The sequence below is a fragment of the Diadema antillarum genome, unplaced genomic scaffold (assembly GCF_040938485.1).
Source record: "Diadema antillarum isolate AM-2024a unplaced genomic scaffold, OU_Dant_1.0 seq00000783_RagTag, whole genome shotgun sequence".
In the NCBI taxonomy this organism is placed as follows: Eukaryota; Metazoa; Echinodermata; class Echinoidea; order Diadematoida; family Diadematidae; genus Diadema; species Diadema antillarum.
In genome coordinates, this window is record NW_027271671.1 from 944210 (window position 1) to 952128 (window position 7919).

Here is a 7919-nt window from a genome sequence, read left to right on the forward strand (position 1 = left end):
CGCAGCGCAGCACTCCACCAATTTTTAGTCAGACCAATGGAAAATTAGCACGTCACAGCTCGACCAGGGACGTGGCTGTCCATGCAGGTCCCGGCAGAAACTTTTTAGCGTACAGAGTAAACTAACAACATTCACAAGCATAATATGACACTCAGTCTGTTGGATGGTGTGGTAGCGTCATGTTCGTACTTGCCTTCGGCAGTTTGCATCTATAAAAAAAAGGACAAAAACATAGGCCCTAGTTTTAAAAAATACATAAATCCGGTATAGTTCAATAGATTACATGACGTCCATGAGTCGAACCCGCAAAGCCCTGTTCTGGTTTCTGTTTTGTTTTTGTCTTTGTTTATTCGTTTGTTTGTTTGTTTGTTTTGCTGTTGTGTTTTTACTCGGATGAGTAGCAAGATGTTTTACTAAACAAATGGACGTCAATGGGCAAGCTTTCACTACATTAAAGGCGATGCATTTAAGATAGAACTACATGTACCATGATAGCAAAGATATAACTACTTTAAAGACGTAACTCCGTTGATCATATCGACAGCCTTGTGTTATGAAAATGTCACTAGACCCCTCTGTCAATTTCATTATGCCCTCATCGATTACAGCCTTACATTCTAGACATACATAACGAATTCTCGCCTTCAGCAGCAATCTGATTTGGTGTTAAGGTTGTTGTTCACGTAAATTTTGAAGCATCGGGTGTATCCACTTAGCCCGGTAGCCATAATTATTCCCGACTATGGGATAATAAGGCGACGAGAACGCTAATAAGAAGCCTCCGAATCGTATTCCTGGTGGAGAAACGTAACACCGTTCAAACATCATCACTGAACACGCGACATCCCATTGCAGATCGCAGGCTTTTTGGCGGGCCCCTTGCGAGAAATCGAGGAATGTTCGAAGTAGAGCACGTCGCGGAGATATAGCTCGTCTGCTCTGTCATCCCGCCAATGAAGATGGAAGGGGTGGGGTACAGTGAGGAGCGGCAAAGGCCGAGAAAGGAGGAGAAAAATGAGGAAAACGATTCAAGACCGCACGAGAGGGTCAGAAAAAGGGGAAAGAAAACATCTCTAATCGAGCTCGAAATACTCTCGTCTCCAGGCAGTAGCACCACGCGCTCAAACCTTGGGTAGAGAGAGAGACTGCGTTGTCATCCTACAATCAAGGAGCTAGCTATAACACAGTTTACAACATCTTCTAGTTCCCACTGAAGTGCCAATATCTGCGCAACTGGAAACCTCTTGATCATAGTATCCGATTGGTCTGTAGATAGACATATAATTTGTCCTCATGACTATTATGTCATTGCTCTTTACGAGGAGAGAGATATCGAGAATAACACATTTCTTATCCGACTCTCTAAACCGTTAACAGCAATAAAATGACGATAATATTAACACATATATATATGTGAGTGTATATAACATAATTTATATATATATATATATATATATGTATATATATAAATATATGTATATACATTTATATATCTATATTTATATATACTGTAATATACATATATATATAAATATGTATATATATATATATATATATACAAATATATGAATATACATATAAATATATGTATATATATATATATATATATATATATCTGTATACATATTTATATTTATATATATATATATATATATATATATATATATATGTGTGTGATAAAAACCTAAAATGGCATAGATCTATATAAAACGCTTTAAACATGCGCTTTCCTCGCCAGGATATAGCGTTTTATGTAGATCTATGCCATTTTAGGTTTTTATCACACACACACACATATATATATATATATTAGCGTTTACACAAGATCACTACATGTTTATCAGTGCTTTATTGCTACTTTATTGCCTGATGATCACATCCCATGCGGTGCGTGAAACTCGTATAGCAATTAAGCATTGATGAACCTTTAGTCATCTTCTTGTGTAAACGTTATCATTATATATGTATATGTATATGTATATATATACATATATCATATGCATATATACATATATATATATATATATATATATATATATATATATATATATATATATATATATAGTAAACGAATCAGTAGAAGAAGAACGCCGTAAAAAAATAATAATAAATCCTAGATCTTGAAGATCTTAAAAACGGAGCATAGCTCTCAAATACTGAAAGGCAAGGTCACACTCTTCATCAGTGCCCATGGTGTGACAAAAGATCTTAATCAAACCCGTTTCTGAAACAGACATGAAAACACGTCTGATCATGGGCAGACGGATTTTGAAACTCACCTTTCAAAGAAGTCACCGCGCTAAACAGATGGAGGTAGCGCAGTGTCCATAGTGACGCATCCAATGACGCGTAGTCATGACTGCAAGATGACATGGCAAATCTCCGGCTCCAAAACAGTGAATCTGAAAAGGGCCTCATCGCCAACAGTCGGAAGAGTAGCAGAAAAAGTACACAGTACAGAAACGTAATAAGAAAATTGGTCTGCTCGGCATCTTGATGATAATAAGTAAACGAATCAGTAGAAGAAGAACGCCGTAAAAAATAATAAATCCTAGATCTTGAAGATCTTAAAAACGGAGCATAGCTCTCAAATACTGAAAGGCAAGGTCACACTCTTCATCAGTGCCCATGGTGTGACAAAAGATCTTAATCAAACCCGTTTCTGAAACAGACATGAAAACACGTCTGATCATGGGCAGACGGATTTTGAAACTCACCTTTCAAAGAAGTCACCGCGCTAAACAGATGGAGGTAGCGCAGTGTCCATAGTGACGCATCCAATGACGCGTAGTCATGACTGCAAGATGACATGGCAAATCTCCGGCTCCAAAACAGTGAATCTGAAAAGGGCCTCATCGCCAACAGTCGGAAGAGTAGCAGAAAAAGTACACAGTACAGAAACGTAATAAGAAAATTGGTCTGCTCGGCATCTTGATGATAATAAGTAAACGAATCAGTAGAAGAAGAACGCCGTAAAAAATAATAATAAATCCTAGATCTTGAAGATCTTAAAAACGGAGCATAGCTCTCAAATACTGAAAGGCAAGGTCACACTCTTCATCAGTGCCCATGGTGTGACAAAAGATCTTAATCAAACCCGTTTCTGAAACAGACATGAAAACACGTCTGATCATGATCATATATATATATATATATATATACATGTATATATATATATATATACGTATACGTATGCCTTAAGTTCCTTTCAAAATCTTGCCAATTGTCTTGCAAAGCCTCGCACGTTTCGTGAGAGTGGTGACACCTTTTCTGTGAGTACATCCTCACCTAGTTCCGTCAGAAAACAGAAGTTGGCTACAGAAAATAAAGAGTGGTTGGTCAGAACTAGAGATCAACTTGCCTCCCGGTTTTGCAAAAAGCAATCTGTGATCACTGAATACCAAATGGATATTGAAAACCACAAATAGAGGGCGGCGAGAGCGCTCAGTGGAGATACGCCCCTAGAGATCCGGAGTTCGATTCCCGTTCCGAGCATTCATCATCGGACAGGGTGCAGCATGTAGGTCTACAATGTCTAGTTAGTGATGACCATGTATTACTGGGATAATACAAAAATATAATGGTCACACAAGGAACTTCGAGATCATCATCAGTGATACAAGTAACAGGAGAGGTTATATGAAATGTAGCATCACAATTATAAGTAGCATTGTTTCTAACAGCTTCATTTCTACTACTTACTTATAACTACTACCACTACCACAGCTCTTACTACTATCATAACAATTATCACTTTCATTATCACCATCACCGTCTTCTTCTTCTTCTTCTTATTATTATTATTCCTCTTCTTCTTTCATTTTCATCATTATTTCACGCGAGAAAAATCAGTGATTACCTGGCAAATGCACTAAAATAACTGCTTAGAGATGACCCTAAAAGTTTGGCAGCAAAGCTTGTCCGAGGTTCAATCTAATTCTAAGAAAAGTGGCGGGATCTTTGGAAGTGAGCTGCTGTGGGTCTATCTTCCATTGCAGAATAAACACTTCCAGTCATCGAGTTATACAAGCTTACAGGAAGTATAAATCAAGAGCAAGACACAGGACTTGTGTTCAAGATTATGGCAGTGGGTCTAGCGTTCAAATGAGTATCGCAAGTTTGCCTTCCATGCATTCTTATACAAGCATCAGTGTACTACAATGTTGTATAAATTAGTTCTTTCACTTCTGGGTCTAAAGAAGTTTTTAACGATCCCTTAATTTCAGGGTTTGGGGGATACCTGTGTGCCCCCCCCCCCCTCAAAAAAAAACCCAACAACACACAACAACAACAGACCATACACAGCGGACAATGGACGATGAATGATCACAATACAGTGTAGCTCGTTTGAGCCTTTAGCTAAGATGAGCTACGATCTTACACTACTTTTCACTGACGAAAGACTACAAAGAGACCGAATCAATGTTTATGATCTGTTTCGCCTCGCATTACATTTATTGTAATTCACAGCATAATGGGCAATGACAATGAAAAACACAAAATATGTGGGCTACAGGAATACATGTTTTTCTCATTATGCCCTCTATGGCCATTGATTATCTCTGAGCTTTACACAGAACAAGGCTTATTGCATTTGAAGTTCTTTTAATCATTTAGGCTAATGATAGTACATGTACAGTCAGATGGACTTGTGGAAAAATATATACTATGGTCTCACATTGTACATTAATTTTCTAATTGTATGGTTGTTATACGCATCACACCACCACCAAATCCACCACAGCACAAAGAAAACACATACACCGTATGTATCATTCTACAATACACATTTGATAAAGTTATTGATTTACACATCATTATAGTGTCTGCATCTCTGTAATGTTAACTTTAATCCTTAAAAATAACAACACACACACACACACCCTGAGACACAATAAAGTGTAATGGAAACACAATGCAGTGAAACATGGTCATACACACATCTGACATGGAAACAAAGTCGTGAGAATGGCCATATACACGTCTGACATGCACCTGACTGTAATTCTACTAAAAGCCAGCTGTTGAAGAAAACAAGATGTTTTCCTTGTGTGTGTTTTGTTTTTGCTGGCCAGATATCATGGAAGAAGCAATCCTCAACTCCATTCAGCATTCCTCAATACCTAGACATAATTCAAAAACACATGAACGGACCCAGAAAAATAAACACTTTTAAAAAAGCCTACTGAGAAGCTTTCACATACCTGGTATGAGACTATTACTGTCCCCGCAGGTAGATATATTCCAATTACTGTCCCTATATAGATATCCTCCCTCGCCGGCTTTCAGCATGATGGTATTCCCCTTCGTACCCCCCCCCCCCCCCCCCCCCATTCTCGCACACAAGAAATACGGAGAGATATCTTCAATGTTGCAGAATAGGACCCTGACATCCTCACTTCATCACAAAATTAATCAAATCAGGATTTATTTTTCTTTCGGTGTTCATGTCATCCTTCAGTCCCTCAACAATATAACAGTCTCTCTACAGGGCCCGATACAGCCACGATGAAACAGCATGAATTTTAATTTGATACTCCAATTGATATACTTTTAACTAAAACTCATTAAATCTCTTGCGGGTGACTGCCATCACTTTGATATGAAGCATGCCGTATATATTTGTCAACATTTGTTCAATTTATCAAAATGCACTTGATGGAAACGGACTGGCATTAGAAACCATCCTATTGAATTCATTAAAATGATCAAATTTGTTGATCCTGAGTTGCATACAAATCAAATGCCAGCAATTCACATTAGAATTAGGAAGATTTTTATCAAGAAAAAAAAAAATACTGTTCAAGAAAGAATGCATTCTAAATGTTCATTGTACTTTGTCCCACAAAAGACAACCCCTGATTTATACCATTCATTTGTTTCACTTCAAGTAAACATTTGCTTGTCTAACACAAATTCTACTTGTAAAGGCAAGTTTGTTTCAGTAAAAATGTCCTGTGCTTGGGTCCATGCTTTTAAGCCAACTCTAAAATAATATTGATACTTGTCTCAATAAACCCACACGAGTATTGAACATATAATGAAGGATAGGGTTATTTAGCGTTGTGGGCGGCCATAACAGGCGGAAAGAAATCACAGAACTGTAACTGCACCGGCTCTGTTCAGAAAATTCCTCACACTTGAACTATTCTTGTTTCACTTTTACAATACCTAGTATCATGACTCAGGAACTGTTTTGGTGTACATTCTAAGAAGCAGTTTGCTCACACATACACTGTACACATACACGCCATATAGAATGATATGAACACTCACTGTCTTTCCATTACTGAAGTTGATACTTTTCCATTACATCTATAATGCCACACTTTGGGACGGAAAGTCTCTCTGAAGAACAGCTGATGTATGCATAAAATTTCATATGTAGATATGTACACATCCGTCTAAGATAATGCAGTTACTAATGTGTCGTTTGGGATCTCAGTCATTTCTCTCAGTTTGTCCAAAAGAGAAAAAACATTTACACAAAACCATTCTACACTTGAAAGTTTGAATTGAGAATTAACCCACTGAGGATGAGCTGCTTTTGCTATAACACACATTTTTCATAGACACCTGCCAGAGTATTCTTGGGACTAGCCTTCAACAGGTTAAGCTTTCAAATTTATTTCATTTATCATGAAATAACCTAAAAATCATGGTTTCAACAGTTTGTACCTTTTTCTAGGTTTCGAATGAGAATTTTCAAACTTCACAGAAACCCGAGAGGTTTTTTTTGCACAGTGTGCCAACTGTGGATGGAATAAGAATTCATAACTTCATTCACATCAGCTGGTCTTGTAGGGTAAATACCATTTGCTAAACAGAGCTAGTCACAAGGGGCACGTCATCAAGGGTTTGCATCATTTCATTGTTTTCCAGTGTACAATGGAACCTCACGATAAGAAGGTTAGATATAACAAAAAAATCTTACAAGGTGATTTTTCTGCTCTAAAATACTTTTATAATGTATTTCTTTGGTTTTGTACCTGACATAGTGAGAAACCTTATACAACAAGGTAATTGTCATGTCTTTTACGACCTTGTAATTCCGAAGTTCCACTGCAATGGATGGACAAGTTCAGGGATATGCAAAATTGAAACGCTCTTGTTTGGAAATGTCTTGTGACCCTGTCGCATGAACTAAAGGACTTCATATTATGTCCTACAGACAGAGAAAGTGTTCTGCTTCTCATTTGACTGCATGAGATGATGACACACATCTCTGTTCAGAAGGGCTCACCTAGCTTCAAACCTTCTTATCCTGATTGCAAAAAAGCACTGGGTATTGTGAGCCACCTTGCTGCCTTACAGATTGGATGGACACTTTTCTCATTTTGTCACAAGGGGGCGCACTTGTACATAATCCCCTGTGAAGAAGGGAAAATCCAGACACACACATAATAGCTGTGTGGTCCTGCCATTCCCTGAAGTGCCCTATAAGGGACAGATGGAAGCTAATAATATGGACCATCATTTTTCTAGTATCCTCAAATGCCACACCAAATCTTTATCCTGGGGCATGAAGATTGAGTTCTATTTGTTCGGAATGGAATGTCTTTTAGCAAAACTTTTCTTTTGAATTTTTGATGCCATTTTGCAAACAAAGTGTGTATACCATGTGAAGGGGGCAATGCACGCTGCATGAACGATGCCATAATTCACTAACTGCAGTATGGAACCTTGGAGCTTAAAACCTAGATGTAGTGGGAAAGCAGGATGATGGTAAAGACATTGTGGGTTCTTTTCTATGGTGTCAGCATTGGTATATCACACAAAGAGGATGAGTGTGAAACACCCCATCAAAGATCAATGGCATTCATACATGATACAAACATGTGTTCAATGGTCACAGCACAGCTTTTTACTCTCAGTGTGCAGACACTACAATGTGTACCAAAAACTATGTTAACAAGGAA